This window comes from Urocitellus parryii, chromosome 10, assembly GCF_045843805.1.
Source record: "Urocitellus parryii isolate mUroPar1 chromosome 10, mUroPar1.hap1, whole genome shotgun sequence".
NCBI classification, from domain to species: domain Eukaryota; kingdom Metazoa; phylum Chordata; class Mammalia; order Rodentia; family Sciuridae; genus Urocitellus; species Urocitellus parryii.
The window spans coordinates 113,540,938-113,568,731 of record NC_135540.1 but is presented as its reverse complement, the minus strand read 5'-3'; the positions used below and the strand labels follow the sequence as shown (position 1 = coordinate 113,568,731).

General features: G+C 41.7%; 1 protein-coding gene across 3 annotated transcripts in view; it reads right to left on the bottom strand.

Moving 5' to 3' along the window:
- Positions 1-27,794, bottom strand: part of Apbb2 (amyloid beta precursor protein binding family B member 2) — a 322,787-nt gene that overhangs the window by 255,886 nt on the left and 39,107 nt on the right. For all 3 annotated transcript variants that reach the window (XM_026387551.2, XM_026387558.2, XM_077803554.1), the window contains exon 2: positions 1,604-1,759. The gene's annotated coding sequence lies outside the window, so the exon portion shown is untranslated. The remainder of the gene's footprint in view (positions 1-1,603; positions 1,760-27,794) is intronic.

Below are 27,794 nucleotides of genomic sequence, written 5' to 3'. Positions count from 1 at the left end.
ATTAATTATTTGATAGATTCATAATTTGAAAGAACAAATTGGGGTAATAACTATAGGCAGGTGGGACAAGACTGGAGGAGATAGATCAGTGGGGGTGTGTCCTTGGGGATCATATCTTGCCTCCCTGGGTCCTCCTAATCTGCTTCAGGGCCACCAGGAGAGGAGCAGAGAAGTCAAGCTCTTCTGCCATCATGTTCTGCCTCGCCTCAGGCCCAGGGCAACAAAGCCAGTCAACAACTCTGAAACCATGAGCCAAAATAAACTTTTCCTCCTCTAAGTTTTTTTTTTTTTTCAGGTATTTTGGTAACAATGACAAAAAGCTGACTATTGTACCCACATAAACACAAAAATTACCACTAGCAGCTGCCACTCAACAAACTTACAGGAAGGAAAAACTTCTTTCCAATAGATTGCTGGGATGAGAGTACTGGTCAGTTTAAAAAACTGACCACTGCCAGGTGTAGTGGCACACACCTGTAATCCCAGTGGCTCAGGAGGCTGAGGCAGGAGGATCATGAGTTCAAAGCCAGCCTCAGGAAGTTAGCAAGGCCCTAAAGCAACTCAGTAAAAAACCTGTCTCTAAATAAAATATAAAAAAGGGCTGGTGATGTGGCTCAGTGTCTAAGCATCCCTGGGTTCAATCCCTAGTACCAAAAAACAAAATTAAAAAACTGGCCATTGTGACTGTGGCTGGCCAAATTTATGTCACATGCCTAAGAGAAAGTCAGCAGGGTCACCTCCTCTAACTACACAGGTTGAAAATGAGGCCAGGGTAACTGCCCAAAGAAAATCTGGGCTACTTAATAAGAGAAGGCAGCAGATGTTCACCATTTTATGGTTCTCAGTGACCACTGATTCCCTCCTTCCTAGCAGGTACATGTTCACTGCTTATTATTGCTATGCAAGTTACCTGGTGTCTGTAGTATCTGGCCTGCACAAGACACTTCCTAAAATGAAATCTCTTCCCCCTTAGTGCCACACAAGGGCTATCCATGCTATCTGGTTCTCCTGGTCCACAGTGAGGCTATTCTGCATTTACTTGAATGCCCATTAGATTCAGGAAATTTCTCTTCTCTTGTCCTCTTTGACTATCTTAATGTCAAATGCACACACTGCTGAAAACAAATGTGGGTATATGTGGATAACACGGAAACTCTCAAGTCACACACAGCCAGAAGCACCCCAACAGAAATGACCCACTTTTCTGAGTGTGAAAACACAACTGAGCGCACATTTCTGAACATACCAGTGCAAGCCCACGAGTGAGGATGTGGCTTTCCCTCCAAAACAAAGCCACGATCACTGAGGCCCTGGTGGGTGACCCCTGCTTGTGGCTTTTTCCATATTTGGATGGAGGCTCTTTCTTCTCTTCTCTGAGAGACAAGGGGAGGATGAAAGTGATGATGGGACAGAAGAGAGGACAGGAAGAGAAACAAAGGAAGACAACAAACACCACACTCGGCAGAGAAAGCTGTCCCGTGCGCCACTGAATGTCCTAGGGATCATTATTTGGGCTTGTCTCAAAAATGCTTATGGAAGGAGCAAAACAGTCTTCCCTATCAACCCAATGCACTTTATCCAGCCTCTCTTATCGCATACCAACCTGAGTCTGCGGAAGTTCTCGTCTGTCTCAGCTTTTCAGAAGAGCTTTCTTTTATGGATTTTCCATCCGGCCAATGTCTCTGCTCCTCGGCTGGGCAGATCCGACCACAGCATGCTTGGCAGGCAATCGCCGCGACTCACCCACGGCAGCTCCAACCTGGAGGGGCAGAAGCCAGAAGCCATCATGAGGACTCTTATTCACAAACTGCCCCTCTCTCTCTCAAGGGTACATAGTTGGCAGGACAGCCTCAAATACCTTCCAAATGTTTAAAATCATTAACAAACAGAGGCAACAGCGTAGGGTATCCTAAAGACACGTGCGGGCCACTCTGAGGGGAGGATCGGACTATTCAGTCATTATTGAAAAGGTTTGGCCACACAGTTATGCTCTGTTGGTGGAAAATTTAAAAGCCAGATGTTTTAATTAACCACGGAAAACACCAGCTACAACTAAAATTTCATGAACACACTGATCTGCCCCATGGAAAACCACAGGAATGTTCTGGCAAGGCTCAGTCGGAATTCTTGGGACACAGAGGCCTGGAGTCATTCCCCTTAGGAACTCAAACAGAAAATTAACTTGCTCAATATGTTTCAAAAAGTAAAATGAAACCCAGATTTAATCTCAATCAAACATGAAAACATTTCAGGACTTCAAAGGACACCACCAAAAGACACAATGGTGGAGACCATTAAAAAAAAAAAAATTCTAATGTGGTCCAGGATTTAGAATATATTTACAATGCAGTGTGGACGTTGTAACAGAAAATTTTACAGGCTAAATAATCCAAAGGGGAAACTAATGATTTTTCATTTCGAAACCAATACTCAACAAGTTAAATCGTAAATATTATCAGATGTACAATAATCTGGGAAAAGGAATCTCTTCACCATCCTGCTGCCAAACGTGTGCCCTTGCCCACACTGGATAGTTTCAGCTGGAGGAATCAGGGCATCCAGGAGTACACTGTTAAAATGACATGCTTGCTGGTGCTGCAGCCAGCAATGCTGACACAGAAACACAAATAAGAGAAAGGAATTAGTGAGCAATAGATTACAAGAGCTGATGGATTAAGAAATCTTCGTTTGTCAATTATAGTAATGGTTATGATGTTTACACATGCCAAATATTGAAAGCCTGTTCAAGAAGGAACGGGACAAATGTTATTTTCAGATACTGGTCCACAATTCTATTTCTGTAAGTCAAAACAGTCCCTGTAATAAGCATGCCAAACACAATATTTCATTAATCTCTGCCTTTGTTTGAAACCTCAGTTTCAAAAACCATCATGAAAGGATCACATCCAGAAAAAAGGAAAGATATCAAGTTTTATATTATATAGTAGGGTCCCAGTTTCATTCTACAAACTGTGTATAAACTAAGGACACCAAAGTGTGCAAAATTACACTTCTGGAAGCCACATGTATTTCTTTTTGGGTTCTTTCCAAATTTTCTACAATTAATATACATTGCTTGTACAACTGAGATTTTTAAATAAGGGCTTTTTTTAAAGAGTATGGGAATGCAAAACAAAAACAGGGTATCTATGCCATATTAGCCTCATCTGTAGGTTGCCTCTTGTCTGAATAATAAGAGCTAATAAATGAAGAAGCATGGTTTAACTTAAGTCAGTCCAGGGTAAGCATCATCAATTCAAAAATTCCAAAATCCAAAAGGCTCCAAAATCTGAAACTTTGAGTGCCAACAAGACACACAAGTAGGAAATTCTGTACTATGAAACTTTGTTTCATGCACAAAAATATTTAAAATATTATGTAAAATCATTTTCAGGCTATGTGTATGAGGTACATATGAAACACACAAATCCTGCATTTAAACTTGGGTCCTTTCCCCAGCATGGCTGTTCATGAAGGTATTTTTTTTTTAAATCCAAAAACAAAAAAATCCTAAAATACTTCTGACACTCTGCAAAGTGACACTCAAAATATAGTTCTTAATTTAGAAGTTCAAACTCCAGTGTCCAGTTATTAAATTTATTTTAATAACTCAGGATTGAAAGTGGGCCCTTTGCCTAGAATTGTGCAAAAAAAATCTTTTTCTTTAGTTTTGCAAACTTGCCACAGAGATCACATTGAAACCTATCACTGGCAAGGCCATACAACTGTCACCTAACTAAAAGAGCTCCCCCTGGGGTTACTTACTGGTTCCGCAGCAGCAGGGCCTTTGGCCACACCTGCCTCCCTTCTGATCCTCTTAGCATCCCAAAATACACAAAGCACAGGGTAGCGGGGACCATGGCAATCTATCACTCCAAGAAGACCATGCCCAGAGAAGTAAAATGCTTTTTCCCTCAATCACACAGCCAGGAAGCAGGGGTGCGAGTCCAGGTCACCTGCCTTCTCTCTGATAAGCTCTCCTTCCACCCCAACTTCTCCTTCCACCCCAACTTCTCAACATGCACCCTCGGAGACAGCATTTGTATGAATCACACACATACACACACATTAAATTCACATCAGCAAAACTTGCAGAACAGACAGAAATCTGTTCTACCAAAACTGAAATGCAGACAGGAAAAATAGTGAAAACCCAACCCCAGGCTAATTGACATGGCCCTGCCCAGAATGCATTCAACAAAAGAAACAATGCTGCACTGTGCCTGGTCTCAGGTGTCCTCAACAGAAACTGCCTATCACATGGAAAGTCCTACTACTGGTCCTGTTGATAGCAGCTCCGTCCCCCTGCTCAGAGTGGGACAAAAGGTTTTCAACAAGATAAAACTATACCTGTGCCAAGCCACCTGCGAGAGACAGGAAAGGCTAATCCATGAGAGTCACCTGACTTACGGCATCAAGTCCTGGCCTCTTACTTCTACAAAGGTGACCCAAGGGGAGGATGTCAGCAGTTTTGAAAATTCAGAAAACAACTCACTAAAGAGTGAAAATAATCCTGATGCTTCACATCTTACGTTTTATACAATCTTAGAAAATGAGCAGAGTTTTGTTTTGTTTTGTTTTTCCTTCATAATTTTTTTCTCTGAAACAGTGCTCACCTCCAGTTCTTTCTTACAGTGCCCAGGTCACACGAATCAGAAACCTAAGTCACAAAATGTGACTAAGCCTGAACAGCAAGGGAAGCAGAGGACAGATGGCAATGGCAAACTCAAACCCGCCTCTCCCCACTGTGCACCAGGACAACAAAGGCGGGTACAGCCGCATCAGGGATGATGGGATCCAGCTTTGTAACAGCCTGCACACTCACAATGGCTCTGTCCAGCCCTGGCTGAGGAGGCAGGCACCGGCTGCAAAGAGAAAAGGCTTTCTTTCCACCCCAAACCGCTCTTAAAGTCCCCGCCATATATTTCTATGCCTAGACCCTGGAGGGCCCACAATACAAGCCGTGGTACGTCCCCTCCTGTGGCTCAGTTCCAACACTACAGGCGACTGTCCACAGCGGGCAAAAGGAATTCAATTCTTATTGAGACTTCACAACAAAATCAGAGCATTGTGAGTATTGTTCAGCCAACTCTTTAAAGTCATCCGTAAGATAATGACTGTAAGTTCAAATTGAGCCGTCTGAGAGAATAAACTCTGACCTACCAACCCCACACTGGACGAAATCTTGCTGAAATCACCGAATTATATTTCTCAATAAAAGGGGTAAATAGAAATGAGAATTAGCTTCATAGATTTTGAAATCCTTCATTACTCAGAACCTTGGCTCCAGATCGTGGCTTTGGCAAGATGCACACCCAGATATTGCTGCCATTTGAGAACCTTACATATTGGGCCAACATTTTCTATTATCATAGGGAAGGTTACTGCTTCCTGAGCCTATTCCAGAAATATCCATTTGATCAATTCAACTCTGTTGGAATTTTTACATCAAAATGAACAGGCAAGGGCTGCGGATGTAGCTCAGTGGTAGAGCACTTACCCTGCATGAGCAAGAGCCTGGGTTCATCCCCAGCCAATAGATAGATAGATAGATAGATAGATAGATAGATAGATAGATAGATAGATAGATAGACAGACGGATGGATGACCAGGCAAACAAGAAAGAAAGAATATATTTGAGAATACTCCTCTCACAGCTATGAAATTTATTTTAATAACTTAGATTATACTATTGACAAATTTACTTCTTAAAGTATTTGGGAGAGAGGAGAACATAAATTTCTTGAAAGAATAAGAGCTAGTTTTAAAAAAGTTTTTCCCCCTAAAAATCTATCAGACTCTCATCACAAGTAACCAAAAAAGGATCACTGTGAATAACCCAAACCAGCACCTAACAAAGTTAGTGACTGAAGATGAGGATAGCAGTTTGGGAAAACCTGCACATAGGACATTTTCCTGTCACACTCTCAAATAAAGAGGGTCTCAACTGTGCAGAGGGGAAAAACTAATGTTCATTAATATTCTAAAGGCCGTTCTAGAACAAGGGAGGAAGAAAGCAACAGATTCAGAGATTGTGGTTCCAGCTCTGCTACCTACGACCCAAGGCTTTCTGAGGTAGCTCACTTAGTCTCTTTTATCTTTGTCCCTTCGAATGTCAGTCAACCTCGTGGAAACCAACTAGGAACGATCACAAAACAGCCCACTATGCATCCATCCAACAAATATTAACTAAGAAAGTACCATGCTGCCTGCAATGGTACTGTGAATGAAGGAGACATAGGTTCCTCCGGGCAGAACTGCACTGAGCGAGGCTGGATCTGTGCAGAGGCACAGGAGACCTGGGAACAGCAGGCAGCAACTTATCAGACCACCAGATAAACACCAGCGTCACCTCTGCAACAAGTCCATAAGATGGGTCATCACTAGAGCTGTGATTGTGGCTCAGTGGTGGAGCACTTGCCCAACAGGTGTGAGGCACTGGGTTCGATTCTCAGCACCACATAAAAATAAATAAAGGTCTACCAATATCTAAAAAAAATATTTTTTAAAAAAAGAAAAGTCATCACTGAAAAAAAATAGATGTGATTGTTAGTTTCGGTTATTTAACTGTTTGTTCAATAAAAACCTACTAAATGAATGAACTATCACTATGTGCCAGTTACCATTCTAGAAGTTGGGGATTTGGTGCTACACAAAGTTTTTGCCTAATGTAGCTGATATTTCAGTCATTCTTCATCCACGTGAAATGTAAAATAGATGTACTAAATACACACAAGCAGCCATGTTGCTTCTGTGGCAATATAATAGTGTAATTTTTTTTAAAAATCAAAGTCTCCATACACAAACCTTCAAGGTAAATGCAGTAAACATTTTACTTCTTATTTTAATCTCCAGGCCACATTTTACAATGTATCAAATAACTGCCCCTGTATGAAAGGCACTTGTAGATTTGAGGGATTACAGCCTGTGTGTGTCTTGGCATGGAGCAGCGCACTCCCCATACTCCCCCCACCCCCAAGGAAAAAGAATACATGCTGGAATCTGGCCAGTAACAACCCCAGCTTTAACAAGGGGAATATCAGTTATTTTAGAAGCATTTCCTGCATTTTTCCAAAGAGTTAAAAAAAAAAGTCTGAAATATTTATTTTAGAAACTAAGCTCAAGTTCAATTTTAACATGCCAAATGTCTGTCTCAGCAAAGTTTCTATTTAAAAAAAAAAAAAAAAAAAAAAAGCTTTATTTAATTTTAAGAAGTCCTGAGAACCAGGCTGTCCAGGACATAATCTACCCTGCTATCCCAAAATTCAATATGGGATGGAAGGAAAGGGGCTGGTGAAGGGTGAGAAAGAGAAAGAAAGGTATGGGACTGGGAGTCACAGATTAATCTCTAGGACTAATAACTTAAACACACAACAGATACTCAGAACTGGTGTTCCAAATGCTTAGCAAGGAAGACAGTCAATACCCAAATAAAAGTGACGCCAAATGCTACTCGAGTCCAGAGCAAGGGTTCTGAAACTGATTTTTCCTTCAAAAAAACACAAAGCCAAGTTCTCTGACATAGCAGGCCTGGGGTAGCATCTGGGAATTTTTTTTTAATTATTATTTTAATTGTCCCCAAATGATGCTGATGCACAGCCATGGGAACCACTGCTTTACTGTATTTACTTACTGAAGAGGACTGGAATATTTTTATTTTAATAACAGAAAACTGTTTTGCTAAGTGTTTTCCATTAATCTTCACATTCATCCTGAGGCAGAAACTGTTATTTCTATGCTGGTTTTCAAGGAGAAATCTGAAGCGTAGAAAAGTTCAATAATCTGATTGGTGTTACATGGCCTTTAAATTAAAGACCTGATACAAACACATGACAACAAAACGCACCATTATATACAACTGTAATGCACCAACAAAAAAATGGAAACAGAAAAACAATTTTGTTTTATATTAAAATTTAAAAATTAAGTGCCTGAATTTTTAAAAATTTTTTTAGTTGTCAATGTTTTAGTGTTTATTTATTGATACATGGTGTTGAGAATTGAACCTGGTGCCTCACACATGCTAGGCAAGGGCTCTGCCACCGAGCCACAACCGCAGCCCAAGGGCCTGGATTTTTTTTTTTTTAATGTTTTCTTAGTTGTAGATGGACACAATATCTTTATTTTATTTTTTTTATGTGGTGCTAAGGATCAAACCCAGTGCCCCACACATGCCAAGCAAGCGCTCAACCTCTGAGCCACAACCCCAGCCCAAGGGCCTGGATTTCAATCCAGGTCTTAGCTGCCCCATATTTTCTTAACACTCTGAACTGGTGAACTTTAGGGAGCTATCATCTCTTTTCTACTGTATTCTAAGGATGTCACATGACTACTCATCTTAACACATGACACACACATTAAGGTTTTAAATACAGAATATAAATCCCCAAATTCAGTAGTGTTTTTTTAACTTATAAGGATGTTGTGAAATCCTATATTAAACATAATCTCTTTAGAGCACTGGGGAAGTACTTGGTCAGGTCTGCAGTTCTTTTGTGTACTTCAGGAGGGGAGAGCCCTGGCATGAAGAGGGCTCTGGGTTTGATCCCCAGCACTGAGGGCGGGGTGAGAATAAAAAGAGCAAGAGAGAAAATCAACTTAAGATCTATAAAAGGTATACTACTGCTATCAGGGATATATAGAGCTGCTTTATCAACTCTAGATGTTTACCTAGAAGGAAGCCGGACACGGTGAAGCCAGATTATTGGAAATTATTGCCAAGGCCAGCACCTTTTCACAACCCCGTGCTGGGAGTGTGACTCCTCTGTCTAGACTGTCCTACTACCATCATGACTACTCTGATATATCAATTATAGCTTCAAGGCCCACCCCAATTGTTACCTGCTTCATGAAATCATCCCAAATGCCTTGCAGAAATAATTCTTGAAGGCTCTGTGATTTTCAGGACTTCTTACAGGAAAGCAAGCTGTTTACTGCAGCAACACACACGCCTGATCTTAGGCAGTCTCTGCAACGTCTCACCTCCTCACTCCCTGGAGGTCTCAGGTTGTCCGAGCTCTGATTCTCCTCCTCCTCCTCTCAGAAAGCTCTTTCCAGACTCCATCTTGGGTTCCTTTCTACCTGACCACTAGACCATCAGGGTGCTTGAAAAGCTTCATGCCAACCCTCTTCATGCCTCAAACACACCTTTTGTAAGTGACTCCAACCACATCGCTGGACTCAGTTATCAAGTGTATTCTGATGGCTCCCATCTACCCGTTGGCACAGCACCCACTCTCTCATCAAACATCTATTGAAATATCCCCAAAAGATCCCAAAGCAGCATCCTGTCTCCAGGCCAGACTTCTGTTGCCCCCTCTATGCACTGCTTGCACATCAGCTCCCGGGCTCCTGTGCCCCTCATGCTCTAACCCATGTGGCATCTGTCCCTACAGGCCCACTTCTTCCCATTTTCACACGGGTAATATTGAGATGTCTTATAAAAAGTGCTATCTTAAGAAAATTGGCAATGTTTTTCTTAAAAATACTAAAGTGGAAAGTGGTCCTTTCGAATGGCAGCATCTCAAGAGTCAGCATGCAGCAGAGGTTATCTCAGTGTGTGTCCCCCTCCGTTGCCCTGCGACAGAGCTGCCAACAGAACCCTCTTCCGTGATGAGAATGCTCTGTACCTGTGCTGTTCCACACAGCAGCCACTAGCCACGTGTGCCTTGGAAAGTGCCTAGTATGGCAGAGGAACTAAGGTTTCGACTTTAATTTTAATGAATGAAATGTACCTACATGTGTACTAGCTTCTTTGTTCACCGTCCTCTCTGCATCTGAGCCCTGTCTCTGGCATCACTTTCTTCTTCCTGAAATACATCATTTAAGTTTCCTATTTAATTTCCGATGTGGTAAAATGTTGAAATTTTTTTCTGAAAGCATATTTTAGCTTTTTCTTGAATGACAGTTCTGCTGGCATACAATTTGTATTTTCTTTTAGTTTTGTTGTTGTTGTTTGGTTTTTGTTGTTGTTTTGTTTTTGTCTTCTGCAGCTGGCGATTGTATTGAGGACTTCATGCATGCTCAGCAAGCACTCTACCCCTGAACTATAACCCCAGGCTGCAGTGCTTCTCTGTTCTGCCCATAAGTTACTTGAATTTAAGAAATGCTGGTCATTTACATCCTTCATAAACTCTCTGGAAATTATTCATAGACTAAATCTTTAAATATTACTGCCCTCCATTTGCTCTTATTATCTTCTGGGACCCTGAAGAGACCTCACTGTGGCCCTTACATCCTCTAACTACACTTGCGTGTTTTGTTTTGGTTTTTTCCTCCCTTCTATGCTATGTTCTATTAATTTCTTCAAGCCTTTTTTTCCAGTTCATTAATTCCCTCTTCAGTTGAATTCCTGCTCTAATTTATTTAGTTTTTAGTTTCCGTTGTTACAAACAGTTGAGTATTTTGTATGTATGTTGGTTTGGTCTGGTGCTGGGGATTAAACCCAGGGCCCCACACACTCTGAGCCCAGGCTCTACCATGGAGCCACACACCCAGTTCATGCCTCATCAATTTTTATATCCCATGCTAGTGGCACTTATTTGATTTATTAAAATACTTCAAATATAGTATCAGATAATTCTAACATCTAAAGTCCTCTGGATTCTAAATTTATTGTTTTTCTTACTCATTTCCGGTTTCTTGTTTTCTAGAAGGATTGAAGATCTTTGATTCTGAACTCGTACTTGGTTAAACTGAGTAAGACACGTTCTTTCAAAAAGGATGAGCGTTTGCTTCTGCCCAGAAGCCAAAGAACACCATCTCCTTGAAGCCACTCTGGCTCTTTTTACAGTTCCTAGTGGAACGCAGCTCTGCTACCTGCACCCACGGCTCAGTCTCCAAGCCCAGAGGTGACAGCAGCATTTGCTCTTGGGGCAACTTGTCTTTTGCGTTTATTTCTACCTAAAGCACCAGCTTTTCAGTCTTACCTTTCCCTGTGAGGGTTGGCTGATCTGAATGAAGTGGGAGACTCTGGAATTGTCTTAGTTCCTTTAATCCCAGAGGTACATTAAAAAGGTTTTACCCAGAATATAGTGGGGAAGCGTGTGATAGTATCTAGCCCACCATTCTGCTAGAAACATAAGCAAAACTAGTCTTGAACTAATTATCATTTCCCCCAAAACCTACTTTTCCTCCTTTGTTGCTTAGTTTGCTATAGAACACCATTTACTCTTGCCCAAACACCATTTACTTCAACCCAAAACTGTTGGTTCCAAGGATCCCCACTCCTCTTGCTTCCACTACTGCATGTGCAACGAGGCACTAGGTCCTAAGGTGTTGCTTGATCAAAAATGGATTTGTATTTATGCTTCCAATCCTGACACTGCTAGTGTGATTTTAATCATCAAGGCCAAATAAAAATAAAAGAAGCAGATCTAAAGCCTGAATCAGGCATTCTGCTAAATGAAGGTGCTTCACATGAAGGAAGCTCAGACCACGGGGACATGGAAGGACAGTTGAGTTACACGGGGATCTCAGAGGAGCTGGCATTTTGGCTGTCAGAAACATAATCACATTTTCCAAGAGAGGTTTAATTGGAGTCAAACAAAATCATCTGTCATGATAAATTAGCGTTAACTTGGATTTTATTGGTTTTGTAGTCTTGTTTGAATTTACTCTATAAATTTGTCATTGTTTTATAGTTATGTAAGAGCTAGAAGCATAAGGAGTTTATACCTAGTTTTATGTCCAGGCATATTTAAGCTACTTCACAATAAAAATATTTATTATGGTGGATTTGCAAGACTTTTTTTTTTCCTTTAAATAAAGAGGTCCATAAATTCCTGAGATTTAAGGAACACTGGTCTTCATATACTTTGCCACCTTTGATGCATCTGTCATTCTCTCCACAAATGAAGAGAGAGAAATGGAACACAACAGCACAAGCAAGAAGTCCCTGGCTAAGCTCCCATTTCTCCCCTTCTCCAGCTGCTGGGATTGGGTCCTCACTGCTTAGTCCTTAGAAGAAGCACACTCTGTTCCTTTTCTCTAATGGAGGTGGTTTCTAATAAGCTCCTACCATCACCCACTTACATTAGAATTTGTAAGTGACACAAAGGAACCTGGCAACAGTACAACTAACGTGTCAAACAAAGGATAGTCCTTGCCTCAAGGAAGTCCATTTCCTGGCTGGATTCAATAACTAGGAATTTGGAGGAAGGTAGCATTGTTTTTTACTGAATGAGTACAAGAACTGCCAATCATTTCTTTTTTAACTTTTTTTTTTGGGGGGGGGGGGGATGGGATCTCACTCAGTTGCCCAGGCTGGTCTCAAACTTGTGATCTTCCTACCTCACCATCCTGAGTAGCTGGAATTACAGGCATATGGCATGGTGTCTCATTCTGACCTCGATTTTCTTATTCTTTATGGGCCTTCAACTTCCAGATAACTCATTTTATAAGTCTTGTGGCCAAGATAGAACCTCTTCTCTCCAATGTACTTTCCTGTGTGTTTCTCCTCCCACAGGGTCTCAACTCAATCAGAACCGGGGGGGGGGGGGGGGGGTGTCACAGAGCATCCAGACAGAGCATCCACACTGGGGCTTGGGGTCACACAGATGACGGCAGGAACAGTACCCACTTCTGCCAGGTGTTGGCACCCCATCCAACTTGGTGAGCCATTTTAAATCACAAATTTGAGCAAGACTAGAAATTAATGAGTTCAGTCATCACTAAACTTCATTTAAAAAATAAATCTAGTCATGTAATTTGACATTTTGCTAATAATAATCAGAACATCTCTTGCTTATGAATCACCAAATAACATTTCAATAAAAAATTCATGAAAGTTTCTCAAATTCTAAAACTTAATTCTAAGATACTTAAATGGAAATTTGTTTTTTTTTTTTTAATCAGAGTATATTAACTACAAGTGGGGTGGGGGGATAAGACTAACTTCTGATTCAAAAAGAAAAACAGAATATTCTACTGATAATTTAAAAATAAGCTAGTAACCTCAGGTAACTCTTATTTCAGTAATTCTTTTTTTTTTAGTATTTATTTTTCAGTTATAGGTGAACACAATACCTTTATTTTATTTTTATATGGTGCTGAGGATCAAACCCAGTGTCTCACGCATGGTAGGTGAGCACTCTACCACTGAGCCACAACCCCAGCTCCTTCAGTAATTCTTGAATCCAGATTGGAGGCAGAACACAAGAGTACACATCTCTAACAAGCACAAGTGACTACAGTGCTGACAGTCCAAAGGCTACTTGATGGGAAACACTGGTCTACTTCATGTGTTTAAAAATGAAAATAATTTTTATGCTCTTTCTACCTAGTCAAGAAAGTTTAAAAAAAAAAAAAAAGAGTAAGAGAAAATCCAAAAGCCACACTACCCAGACAGTCAGACAGACATGGCGTTACCCTTCAAGCATGTGGAAAAGTGGCTTCAATGGAAGAGCCACATTCCTAGACTCTGGCCTAATAAATTATGCCGAGAGCTGCTGCTGAGACTTTTTAAAACCAACTCAAAGCATAAATGGAACTATCACCCCATGAACAGGTGGAAATCAAGTCACAGACCAGGACAGTGTCAAAAAGTTATCTGTTTAATTAGGAAGCGATTCCTGCCCCAGCTGGAAAACCATTCAACCACAGCAGCAAATCACCATCAATACAGCGGCATCCCATTTCCCCTCTGCGGGTTTCCTCAGGGCATTTAGAACGGCTGAATTGGAAATGGAACCCTGAGTGTTATAATTATCACTTTTATTGGAAAGCTCATCTTATATTTTCATAGTTCCTAAATTGATGGAGATGGCTTTAGTTCTCACACTTTTTTTCAAAGAAAACTGAATTTTGGAAAATTATATACATTATCCATTTTTAAACCAAGTCATGTTTGTAAGAAAAACCTTCTACTAGTACAGACAGGGAGGGGAAAAAACAGAGAGGGAGGCATAGGAGGTACAATTAGTTGAAAAAAAAAAATCTAAAGTAAAGAAGTCAGGACCCAAACATAGTTAAAAATATAGACTGTGACTTGATGGTTCGGATACTATTAACATAAAAGAAAAAAACTCCCAAAAGGAAAATTCTTCAAAAAGGGAACTAGGAGACCTCCTGAGTACAGTGAGGAGGAGGATGTTTCCACCCCAGTCCAGCTTCATTCATTCACTCATTTTTCTTTACTTCTTTCACTTTGAGACATTTAGCAGTGCTTTAATTTAGTCAAAAGAAAATCTTTGGAAATCTTACGGAAAAAACTTCTATTTGTAAACTAACATCTGCAAAGTACACGATTTTCTGTCACAGACAGGGAGCAAGGCACTGTGGAAAGTTCGTGGGCTTTGGATGTGAAGGAAGTAAATTCAGATCGCTCATTATCCATGTGCTCTTTCATCAGTTAACTTTCTGAATGGGCTTCCTCCTCTAGAACACAGGAACCATCATGTCCACCTTCCAGTGGAGTAGGGATTAGGAAGAAAGCATTTAACCAGTCAAGTGCCGTGGTGCACCCCTGTGATCCAGCAACTCCGGAGGCTGAGGCAGGAGGATCAAAAGTTCAAGAGCAGCCTCAACAATTCAGTGAGACCCGGACTCAAAATAAAAAATAAAAAGGGTTGGGGGTATAACTCAGTGGTAAAGTGCCTCGAAGTTCAATCCCCAGTACCACAAGAAAGGTAGAAAGGAAGGAAGGAAGGAGGGAGAGAGGGAAGAAAAGAAATGAGAAAATAAAAGCACTAACACGGTGACCAGCAACAGAACAAATGGCCCTCGTAGTTTTCACATCTGCTGCATTTCCATGAGGGCAGCATCATTTTCTGGCGAGGATGGGAATGTCGAGAGCAACCTTTCCCTGACTATGCCCACTCTGTTCCAGGCTACAGGACGCTCCACATGAGAGCCTTCCCCCAGCTATCTGCTGCCAGGCTTGCTGCAGCCCCAGGCTTGTGGGATGCTGTGTCCTGTTCTCTCCGGAGATGAAAGAAGAGCCCTTCTCTTTGGTCTTTCCAAAAGGGAAGTACATTTGATCTATCCTGGAGCTATAGCAAAAAAAGCAGAAGAAATTACCCCCAATCTTCACCCTAGAGCAAGCGAATCTCAGTTTACCCACAGGGGGAGAGTGAATGGCTAACAGGAGAGGTAGGACTGCAAATTGGCCCGCCATCCCCATGACCCACCAGTGCACACAACTGCCCTGGGGCAAGCATCCTAAAATCTGGATGGGGCTAAGGTGTGCCCAGAAACAATGCAGAGTCAGTGCAGAAGGAAACTGCCAGTTTCTACCAGATTCCCAGGGCCCTTAAATAAGAGCAACAGACTCCAAAACCCATTTCCAAGGTTGTTCTCCCTGTCATTAAAACAGGTGGAAAAAGAGGATCAACTCTGGAGCCACGCTGCCTGGGTTCAAAGCCTGGCTCCATCCTATCCAACTGTGACCTTGGACACATCCTACAGGAAGGGCATTATGATACCACTTAACCATTAGGGCTGTTTTGAGAACTGAAAGAGTTAGCATATGTAAAAGCACCTGAATTAGTTATTACCAATACTAATAAGCATGATATCACTTCTTATTAATGAGACACAGGTGGCAAGAGCATACTCTCTACTGCTCAGAAAGGGACTCCAGTATCCTTAAGTGGCTACACACAAATCAAAATTCTAACAAAGTTCTATCAAATACTGTCCATGCATTAAGAAGTCATTCAGGTTGTTGAAAGCAGTGTCCCTAAACCAGAGTGGCATCAGAAATCTGGGGAGATTCTCCTTAGGTCCATGTCTAAGCAGCAGGTTCTAGTTCGCAAGCCAGAATGTGCATTTTGACACAGTGGTGTCACTCTAATGCCCATCTAAAGGAGAAAAACTGAAATCAAGTCCCAACCCCATAAGATGAGCATTTCTAGAAGGATGGGGATCATTGACAGGCATTTAAAGGGTCTCACTGCCCACACAAAAAATGCCTGTCTGCCCCTTGAAATTCCCTTGGCAGAAGCTTTCTACAGCATAAACCACAGCTACATTATAAACCAGAAAAGGAGCTAGCACTGACGGAGCATCCTCAACATGACAGACCTTCATATCTGTCCTGGTCCCCACAGCCACCCCTTAGCCCAATTCCTGTACAAAAGAAGAAACTGAGGAGCAGGGAGACTCCCCAGCAGAGCCACAGCTTCATCCGGCTGTGTCTGCCCCCTGTGTACTCCCTAGACAAGCTCCAGAGCAAGGACAATGAACCACACACTCCCCCCACCCCTCAGACCCTCTCAGGGTGCTAGACCATGGACAAAGCTTAAGTTAAAGGTGCCAGAAGAGACCTCCACTCCCCTCCCTGCCTCCTCCAAGAGAGAATTTTTGGATAAATCTCACTCACCAAGTCTTAATGCTACATCTCTTCAACAGTAATTCGTGAGTCTTAAATCAGTTTCTCTCTCTCTCCACTCTCTCGCCCCCCAGCAAAATAAAAGAAATAGATAAATTCATAGAAACAGGTAAAAATAGAGAATCTACCTTAAAAAGATACTTTTCTATGAAACTCAAACTACACCACACACATTCATATTACCTAAGATTTACTCAACTTCATTAGTGCCAAGAACATATCATCTCCCAACCCCTTAGAGATGGGTATTATCCTTCCCATTTTTCAGATGAGAAAACTGAAGTCAAAAAACGGTAACACTAATTTGTAAACGGTAAAACTAACTAATCTGACCTACCATTTGCAAATGGAAATACAGGATTCAATCTAACCTTCTCAACTCCGAAGCCCCGCTATTTAACCTATAGAGTCTCCCGGAGAAATTACTTTCCCCCTTATTAGAAAATTTTCATGAGCTGTAAAGTGTCTCAATGCTGCAGAAAAAAAGGGATACCTTATGAACTAGAGTTTGATCCCTAGAACAAATAAGAGAAGCTTATAAACTTATTTTCAGATGGATGAACAGAAAATAAACAGAAGCATCCCAGGAAAATGAAGGCAATCAAGACATAAAATTAAGGAGGAAAGCAACAGGCTTAAGTACAGAGAGAAAGGAACAAAAATCACAGGATGCAGCTTTGTGGGTGCTGGAGAAATAAAACAATTGTGAAGCTTCACAAATAGAAAACAAGGCCAGCGAGGTGAATCAGAAAGACTAAAACAATGACCTAGGTCAAGTGTGCTGATTGCAAGGAGCGGGTGGGGGCTCACAGGTGCTGCCGGCCTAGGGAGCTCAAGGGCCTGGGATCACCAGGTCCTAGAGAGGAAATGACAGCGGCCTCTGCGCCTATTAAGGGATTAGTCAAAGCGCTGAGGAACACCAGGCATGTTCCCATTTCCCTTCCCTGCAGATGCAAGAGCATTGCCAGGCATGCCTTCTTAATGGAAGGGATGACTCTGTCAATACTGGACAGATCAGACAGAAGTTTCCTCCACGGACTGCACCCTAGGCAGCAATTAGGATGCCAAGAAGACTTCAGGGAGCTGAAATGACCTGCACTCAGGAGACCTGAGCTCCAGATGTGGCTCCACCCCTGATGCCTTGGCTGGGCAAATCCCTCGCCAATTCAAGAGAAGGCCCAAGAGATGGCCTCTAAACGCTATCCTGTGGTAACTGACACTCTTCCCTGTTCACCCCTGTCCTATTCTCATATCCCATGGACTGTGGGAGCCCTCCCACATCAGGCACTCCGATCAGAGGGCAGAAGGAAGGGAGGAACTGAAGATGAAGAACCAGAAACCCAAAATATAATTAAACTAAGAGTCAATGAATAATTATACCTAACATTTACTGTGCTGCTACTATGTGCCAGATACTGTCTGGAGCAACCTGAAAAGGAGAAGGTAGGTGAAGGAAGTAAACCAAATAGCACAGCCTGTGGTCAAGCTGGGATCCTCACCTGATCTCCAGAGTCTGAGCGTGGAATCACTCACTATATGTGAAGTGGTAACTCTGGAGACAAGACCCCCAACTAATTACAACATGATGCTTCCTTGCTTTTGACTGAAATGATACCAACTCCAATGTTCTGCAGAATGATGCCAGTTTCCCAGGGGCTGATAACTCCTCTGATCCAATAAACACACAGCTTGAACGAAACCATGCTTCACAGACGTGGTTTCCTGATTCTGAAATCTCTCTCCCTGATCCCACACCCCAAGTCTTTCTCAGCAGTCCAGTTCTCCAGGTAACCACCCACAGTGCGGACCCCACCCAACCATCTCCTCATTTACTCAGGAGAGTCAGAGAGGCCCAGAAATGTTGAAGGAGGGCCTCCGAGTCATACGTGTAAGCAGACAGCACCACGGATAGGACCTGAGCCTCCCCAATTCCAGTGTCAAGTTTTCATATTTTTTAAAACAAGACCCATGTTCCATCCCTTATTTCATGTTTTACATTTTATTACAGAAATTTCCAAACACAGGCAGAAGTAGTGAAAAATGAATGCGTCCCCATTCACCCATCATCCAGCTTCATCAATTATCAACTTGTCTCTTCTCCACACCCACCTGCTCTCTCCGCCCCCACTCCCACCAGGCTGAAGTGAATCCTGGACATTACATCCCATCAGCCACAACTACTTCCATACATAGCTCTGCGTTAGACAGCTCTCTGTCACTGTAACAAAATATCTACGAAAGTCAACACAGAGAAAAGGTTTATTTGGGCTCACAGTTTTGGATGTTTTAGTCCATGACTGGGTGGCCCCCTTGTTTTTGGACCTGTGCCAAGCCGGCACATTTTGGCAGGAGCACACGGAGGAACAAAACTACTCCCTTGTGGCCAAAAACCGAAGAAAACAAGGAGGCGGCTGGGGAAGTCTCACAATTTCTTTGAAGGGCATACACCCAATGAATTAAGATCCCCATAAGTCCAGCTTCTTCAAATTTCCACCACATTTCAATATCCTATCGGCACCCTGGGGACAAAGCCTTTAACATATGGGCCTTTGGGGACACTCAGGATCCAAACTGAGTAGGAGCAGTGGCATATGCCTGCAGTCCCAGCTACTCAGGAGACTGGGTTGGGAAGGAGTTCAAGACCAGCCTGGGCAATATAGCATCATTGCAAAAAATAAAGATCCAAACTATAGTGAGTTCTTAAACAGAGGTTATTTTTTAATAAGGATATTTTAAAGCATAATCACAAAAATATTCTACCTATAAAAATGATCAATAATTTTAAAACATGAATTATCTCTACTCAAATTTCCTCGTCTTTTTTTTTTTTTTTTTTTACTGTTTGCTGAATCAGTATCCATATAAAGTCTATACATCACAACTGGTTAATATTCTTCTTAAATTGTTTTTAATCTCTAGGTTCCCTTTTCCATCTAATGCTCTTTTGTCAATTTATTCATTGACAAAATCAGGTCAATTGCCTACGGGATTTTCCATAGTCTGGATATTGCTGAGCTTTATTTTTATCTTCCCACAATGCTCTCTGCATTGTACCTTGCAGAAAGGAACTGTGCTTAGGCTTGTACTCTTTCTTGCTGTGTCTGTCTGTCGGTCTATCTCTCACACGCACACATACCCTTAAAAGAATAAGTAATAGGGGCTGGGGTTGTGGCTCAGTGGTAGAGCACTTGCCTAGCATAGGTGAGGCACAGAGTTCAATCCTCAGCACCACATAAAGAAAAATAAATAAAGGTACTATGTCCATCCACAATTTAAAAATATTTTTTTAAAAAAGCAGCAGCAATAAATTCAATTCAATGGATATCTTCTGAGCACCAATAAAGGCAAGATTCATAGGATGCCAAGATGAAAGAGAACGATCTGTAGATAAGAAACACCTAAGTGAGGGGGACCTAAGTTAGACTTAGAAAAGGATGGTCTTTACCCACATGGAGCGAATGCAGTGTGACACAGAGGACAGCTTGGCAAGGTTAACAAGGTGGGAACACGGGAACCTTTCTGGCACATTTAACAACTGACAGCAGCACCAGGGAATAAAAGATTTTGTGGGAAAAAAGTACAGTAAGAAAAGGCTGAATCTCTGCTGAGGGATTTGAAAACCATCAAGCATAGTATGACGAGGGGAAGAAGAAGAGATCTGTATTCCAGAGAGTCAGCAGAAACCCTGGAAATGCCCAAATGTTTTCTGTGATTTAAGGATGCTGATTCATTATGGGGTTTGGGGCAGGGGACATAAGAGGATTAGATGAACTCTAGATAGGGCAAAAAGGAGGGAGGGGAGGGGAGGGGAGTGGGTATGGGGGTAGGAAAAAACGGTAGAATGAGATGGTCATCATTACCCTAAGTACGTGTATGAAGACAGGAAGGATGTGACTTTATTTTGTGTCCAACCAGAGATATGAAAAATTGTGCTCTATATGTGTAATAGGAATTGTAATGATTCTGCTGTCATATATAACAAATCAAAATTTTAAAAAAAGAAAAAAGAAACCCTGGAAATGTATTAGAGGTAGGGAAGCCAGATTGGATTTCGATGATCAAGTTCATGGGGTCCTGAACTAGGCCAATGGGAATGACCAAAGGGAGAAGGAGACGAGATGCTTTGTCAACTGAGTACCTGGAACCTGAAGGCAGGAGGAGTAAAAGATTCTGAAAGCTGATTTTTAGCTGTAAGAGAAAAGAGATGATTTTTCTTGAAGATTAGGTCAAAGTATCCCACAGTACCTCCTAGGACTTCACTGTGTCCTCAAAGCTCACGGGTTGCAAAATGACCCCAATAAAACAGTGTTGGGAGGTGGGGCCTCATAGCAGTAATTGGGTCACGAGGGCCTGACCTCTTCAGTGAATTAACATCACTGTCTCAGGGGGGCACAGTTATCGTGAAAGTGGGCTCGTTATAAAAGTGAATCTGGCCCACTTAGTCTCATCTCGCTTGCCTTTCCTCCTGCTGCCATGGGCTGACATGGCTCAGAGGTCCTCATCGGAGGCCAGCACCGTGTTCTTGGGACTTCCCAGCCTTCAGAATTGTGCGTCAAATAAATTTCTGTTTCTTATAAATTATCCAGTCTCCGGTATTCCAGTATAACAATACAAAGTGAACCAAGAGAGTACCTCAAAAGATAAACACACATTTTGGAAGATGAAATCATCAGATGACAATTTTCACTTTAAGCTGAATATGGCAGATCTTGGAGAGTCTCAGCACAATCCACTTTTTAAAATACAGTCTAAATCTTATTTTTATTTTCCTGAGGCCTTCTATACTATGGGTATGAGTTTAAGACCAAAATAGATTTTCCAGGCAGAAAATGTGTGTAGGGATGTGGGTTCAATTCTCAGCTCGGTCAAAAGAAAAAGAAAAAAAAAGTATATTTTCCACTTTAATTCTATTTCAAAAACAAAAAAGAAATTCAAGTCTTAAAAAATAGGACCTCAGCACCACATAAAAATAAAATAAAGATATTGTGTCCATCTAAGAACTAAAATAAATAAATAAATATTGGGGCTGGGGATGTGGCTCAAGCGGTAGCGCGCTCTCCTGGCATGCGTGGGGCGCTGGGTTAGATCCTCAGCACCATATAAAAATAAAATAAAGATGTTGTGTCCACGAAAACTAAAATAAATAAATATTACAAAATTCTCTTTCTCTAAAAAAAAAAAAACAGGAGACCACTGCTACCCCCCACTATCCTCTAAGACTTCAAGTACCACACTTGCATGGCTTTGTATGAATCCACATGAAATATAAACATTCTCTACTATTTCAAACTCAACTGCAAAGAAAAGGTAAGTCTTCCAGATTCATATCTGGATGAAATGTCAGAAGGGTTTTCATCACAATTTCTATCTCTGAATTAACCCCAGTTTTGAGTGTGCACACACACCGTGGTCAGGAGCTTAGGGCTATGAATTTCCAAGACACTGACTGACTGACACAGGGCATGAAAGAAGCCTCCTTTGGAGAAGATAGCAAGACACATAATCTCCTTTTATCTAATTAGGAGACCACAGTAGTCTGCCTCCGCACAGCACAAATCCAATTAAAGTGTTTAACAGATACTTTCTGTGCTAAGTCCCCTGAAAAACTAAAGCGAACAGAAACCCTACAGTTTAGGTGCCTGAAAAAGTGAGATAATATCACTTCCCCTAAATGTTAACTTTTAAGTAACCAAAACAGCTATTTTATCCTCTGCATTTCAAATTCTCTATCACACTAGCTTTAACAGATGCACAAAGAGTAAATTCCACATGTTTTTAGAACCAGCAGAAGGTTACAACTTAGAAGAGGATTCTTTAATTTAGGAATATTCCAAGCAATCTCTTAAAAGGTGACTTCTTTAAAGGGCTAGATGAACTCCAAACACTCATGGACCTATCAAGGCGAGCATAATGCCTATCTTCTAGGATTAAATCTAGTCCTTAAATTTCCTCTTTCACTTCTATTTTACAAAGGCTTTTGTGGATATATTTTCCCTTCAGCTCCATTTTCAGAAGGTTTCACCATCATTATAATAAACCACTTCCCTAAGGCCCTGAATCTCTAACACTTGCCTAATGAAAAATAAATAAATAAATAAAATTTTTTACTTGTCTACAAGACACTTCTGTAAAGGAGACAGTTGGGAGATGAACAAGGAACAAAAGTACCCCCCTGTGTGCTATTTTGAGCTGTGTTAGGTTAGGCAAATCACTCATCTGTTTTAGCACACTGGCGTGTTATAAGGACTGTCAGGGATGTTACAAGGCCTATCTTTGCTTCTGCCGTTCTCCAACAGAACCTTTTGTCCCACAACCCAATCCCATTCTGACACCAGCCACCCACAGCGAGAGTCATAGGCTACAGGCACTCAGTTCCACGAGACTGCCCTCTTTCAGATGCCAATCCCTAAATTATATACCCTTCTGTCTGACGTGGCTGCAAATTGGGGTTCCCACATAATATCCCTCCAGGCTCAGTAATTCACCAGAATGGCTCACAGAACCCAGGAAAGCACTTTACTTGGTCCGTTGCTTTGTCATAAAGGATACAATTAGGAACGGAAAGACGTAGAGCAGGAGGGGTGTGTACAGAGCTTCCAGGCCCTACTGACCCGCAAGCCCTCCAGACCCCGTTGTCCAGAGGCATTATATGGAAGTTCCATCATGTAGGCATGACTGATTAGATCATCAGACCCCTTTCCTCTCCTGAGGTCCTGCCACTCAGGAAATTCTGAGGATGTCAGCAGCTCCATGCTAGGAACCTAAGGCAAAGACCAAACATTTACTTTTTGTTATATCACAGACTAAATGTAATGGCAGCTGTTAGTAATGAAGGTGCCTCCCCAGCACCACAAGGCAGTGAAAGTGAGGCTGCCCGACCCCCACCCTCACCCCCAGGACCAAGTTCCATCTAACAGAGATCCAAGAAATGGAACACAATCTAAATAAGAGACAAAGCCATTCCTCTTCATCTCCCTGACCAGCTCCAAGTTCATCCAAAGAGTATAAGGCTCGACCTTTGGAACAATAGCTAAAAAAAAAAAAAAAAAAAAACTGTTTCCCTAGATGGGAATGAAGGCACCCATCATCTAAATGAGGATGGCAACCATTCTGCCACATGGAGGAGCACAGTGAATAAACACTGGCAGGAGAGCCCAGTGCCAAAGCAGTGCTTCTCAAGAGTCTGCGATAAGGTTAGGACAGAATTGAGAAAAGCCTGTCTAGATAGGCTAAGTGGCGCACACCTGTAATCCCAGCGACTTGGGAGGCAGAGCATGACAATTTCAAGGGCAGCCTCAACAATTTAATGAGACCTTCAGCCACTTGGTAAGGCTGCTTCAAATTAAAAAATCAAAAGGGCTAGAATGTAGCTCAGTGGTAAAGCACCCCTGTGTTCAATCCCAGTTCCCAAAAGAAAAGATATACTGGGCTTCTACAGTACTGCCCCTCTTATCCACAGGGAACACAGGGGGGTATCTTCCAAACCCCCAGGGGATGCCCAAAAGTACTGAACTCTCTATATATTATTTACATATTTTTTTTCCTATAATATACATACCCGTGATAAAGTTTCACCTTTTCACTTAAAGGAACCACTTTATAGGTTCTCCTTAGCATATCTGAATTGCATCATTCCTCTCATACATTGGGGCCATTTTTAAGTAAAATAGGATTATTTGAACAAAAGCAGTGCCATATGGCAACATCAGCCGATGTGATAACAAAAAGGCTACTAAGTGACTAACGGGTGACTAGCATATATAGTGTGGAGGCACTAGATAAAGAGATGATTCACATCCTGGGCAGGACCAAAGGCAACTGCCCAAGATTTTTTCTCACCACTCATAACAATACAAAATTTTAAACGTATGCATTGTTTGTTTCTGTAATTTTCTAATTAATATTTTCACATCTTGGAAATAAAACTGCAAGTAGTGATTTCATTTTCCTAAGTTGTTGTCAAAGCTCTGCATAATCAAGCTTCCAAAAAGAAGAACTGGAAAAATGATGATTCAGAGGTGGGAAAGAAACATGAGTTATTTCATGAGTTATTGTGCCTGTCTTTTTAAATTTTGTTTTGCTAGTACTTCATTTCTATTATAGTTTATAAAAGTATGGATCTGCATTGGTTTAGAAATTGAGAAAAAAATAAAGCTCCTTCCCTCAGCTTATGCAGCATTAGCCTAAAACTCTGGTGAGAAATTGAACCCACACCCTGATCAAACCTAAACTGAACTCCTAATTTCTACTGTCTAGTATGGTGAGCCAGGAGATCCCCTTTGTTATTTAAGGCTGCTGGAGTTGACACTTAGAATCAAAACTTATCTCTCTGACAGAGGAAATGAACATGAGGCCAAAATAAGGGGAAGGAAAGGACAAAGATAGAGGTCAGGTACAGCTCAGGCCAAGGTACAGAGAAATCCAAGCATCACAGGTAACTCTGCGTGAAAGAGAAGAAACAAAATCCACTCAAAGATGTCTCATCCGGTGGAGGCTTCCCGAAGCCCCACAATCAAATGGCCGAGGACTCCTTGCTTTAAACCCAGGCACACACCTCCTCCTGCCACCCATCTCAGAAATGGCCACCTTTGAGACAAACGAATGATCTTCAAGCAAATGTCACACGGTGGGTAGCGTTTTCATTTTCCTAAGTTATTGTCAAAGCTCTGCATAATCAAGCTTCCAAAAAGGAGAACTGGAAAAATGACGATTCAGAGGTGGGAAAGAAACATGAGTTATTTCAAAGCAGCAGCTTTGTGTGCACAGAGCTTTCTCCAAAAGGCCTTCGCCGAACACTCTCCAAACTGTGATCATTTCAACTACTGCCTTTCACTGTATTTATGCTAGAATTTGGCTGATTTATTTTTATACTGTTTTACTAGGGTGTATTCCAAAAAGAAAATATTAATGTAGGTCGAAAAACAAAGATAAGAACTAGAAATAGGCAGAGTGAGGAAAGAATGAAGAATGAACTTTGTTAAGAAAAAAAAAAATGTTGATAGGTTTTATATGTTTTAGTAATCTAAGACAGTCTTGAGACAAAATGAGTTTGCTCTGAATGAAAATTCCACTCATAATAGGTGGGATAAGTCATGGGGAGAAATGCCAACCCTAAGTTATCAGTTCAAGGTCAGGGAACTTCCAAATCTCCTAGCAAGATGGCACCACCTCACATCAGTGAGATGGACAAAGTCTTGCAAAGACTTTCTAGCTGGGGCCCAGGGACACTTTTTCCTAGGGTCTGTCTGCAATGTAGAAACTTTCTCTGGTCCCATCTCTATGAGAATTTTGACAATGAATACATAATAAAAGAAGTATTATCCTCTACCATTCAGATGCCAATCTTACATGGCTGTGTGGCCTCAACTCCTGTCTTTCCATTTACAAGTATACGGGCACAGGGACTGCTTAAAATAAGGGCCACTCTTGCTTTCAACTCCCTCATGCTCTGGTGGCCCCATACGGAGTCTCAGAGGTCAATATGACCTCAGGTGTGAGGAATTTGAGCTGAGGTACTTCTACCCACTGGGAAGGAAGAATGAGTAAACTATGTTTAAAGACAGAAGGGCTGACCTGCTCTGAGAAGCACGAAGTATCACTTCTACAATATTCATAATAAACATGGAACATCTTCGCTCACTGTGAGGAAACTACAAGAGAGTTCATAATGAGGGGCCTTCTACAAAACAATTGGCCCAGGGCTGGGGGTTGTGGCTCAGTGGTGGAGCACTTACCAAGTACGTGTGAGGCCCTGGGTTGAATCCTCAGCAGCACATAAAAATAAATAAAGTAAAGGTATTGTGTCTATCTACAACTAAAAAAAAAAAAAGAAAGAAAGAAAGAAAAGAAAAAATTACTGCATAATTTAGGAGCCTCAGACTAGAGGAAGAAGGAGGCATCATTTTCCCTGAAGGGAGACCAGGGAACCAGGAAAAGGCAAAGGGAAGTCCTGGATGGGATCCTAGACCAGAAAAAGAACATTAATGGTACATCACCTGGCACAATGTAAAGACAGTCTACAGATGTTACCATTATATCAACGTTTAATTCCCGTTCAATGATTATGAAAGATGTTAACGTTCAGAAAATTGGGGTGAAAAATACAGAAGAATTCCTTGTATTTTTTTTTCTTTTCTTTTCTTGAAAACCTAAAATCATTTCAAACTAAGAAGTCAAAAATAATTTTTTAAAAAATTTTTTAAAGACAAGGGAGATGTATGGGCCAAGAAATATGAAGCCCACTTAGAGTGTGTAACAAGGTCCAGCCAACTGACAACCCGGTCCCCTCGGCAGGACTGCAGAGCTGGCCCAGGTGAAGACTTCACCAGCCCCTCAGGTCAGATTCCCTTCTCGCTTCCTGGGTAGGTTTGCCTCTAGAACTTAGGTCAGTGCCCTTCTCGGCTCTAAGCTTCACTTTAACATTACCTGGCCTTTCAGTTCACACGAGTCCCTCGTGATGTGGATTAACAAGAACCTAAGTCCCAGTGTCCAGTCACTTAACAGACATGGTAAGAGAAGTACTGGCTTTTCCAGGCTATCAGGGCTGAGAGCCAGACCCTGGACTGTGGAGGCCCTAGGTTCAATGGAAGAAGTAAATTAATCTGCCCTTGTCAGAGACCATTTGACAAGACTGGAACACCCATATATTGTTTTCTTCCATGGCTTCTTGCAAAGATAATAGAAGACATCATCAAAAAAATAAATAAAATAAAACAGTAATCCCAAAAAATCTTAATCAATGTACAGTCTCCTTGGAAAGCAGAAAAAGGTACAATGGCAAACTCTGAGCCGTGTGAAATAAACAGAATGATGAGAAGAACAAAGAACCACACTATGCACAACTCAATAAAAGATTTAGCCGATAGTCTGAAGTGAGTACCATTTTGGAAGACTGCATTAGGACCTGTAGCCACAGTGACCCAGAAGAAGCCTAATAAAACTTACATACACCCACGTCTTTCCTCTATGTCTAACCCTTCAGCAGTTTCCAATTGCATTTAAATAAAAGTCAACATCATGGTCATGACCTGGACACCTGGCTCCTTCCTATCTGCTGTTCCGACACCCCCTCCAGCATCACTACCCCTTGTTCATCACTTCAGTGACTTGATGCAAACTGTGCCCTCTGTCCTGTCTTCCCACCCTCACCCACTGGCCCCTACACAGACACTGCAGCCTAACTTCTACTCTTCAGTATTTATTCAGGTTTCATCTTAAGTATCACTCCATCTGCTACTTGGGGGACTAGATGAGTTCCTGTTTTACATTCTCTTGGCACCCTATAATTTATCTTCATGGAACCTACCATTGCTTCTAATTCAAAATTTGTAAGGCACTTGGTCTCCCCCGTTAGAATGGAACATGCCAAGAAGAGGGACTAAGTATGGTTGGCAGACCACAACCCAATGCCTAGTACAGGACTCTGCACTTCATACAGTAGGAGAGCATGGTCTGCCCACATCCT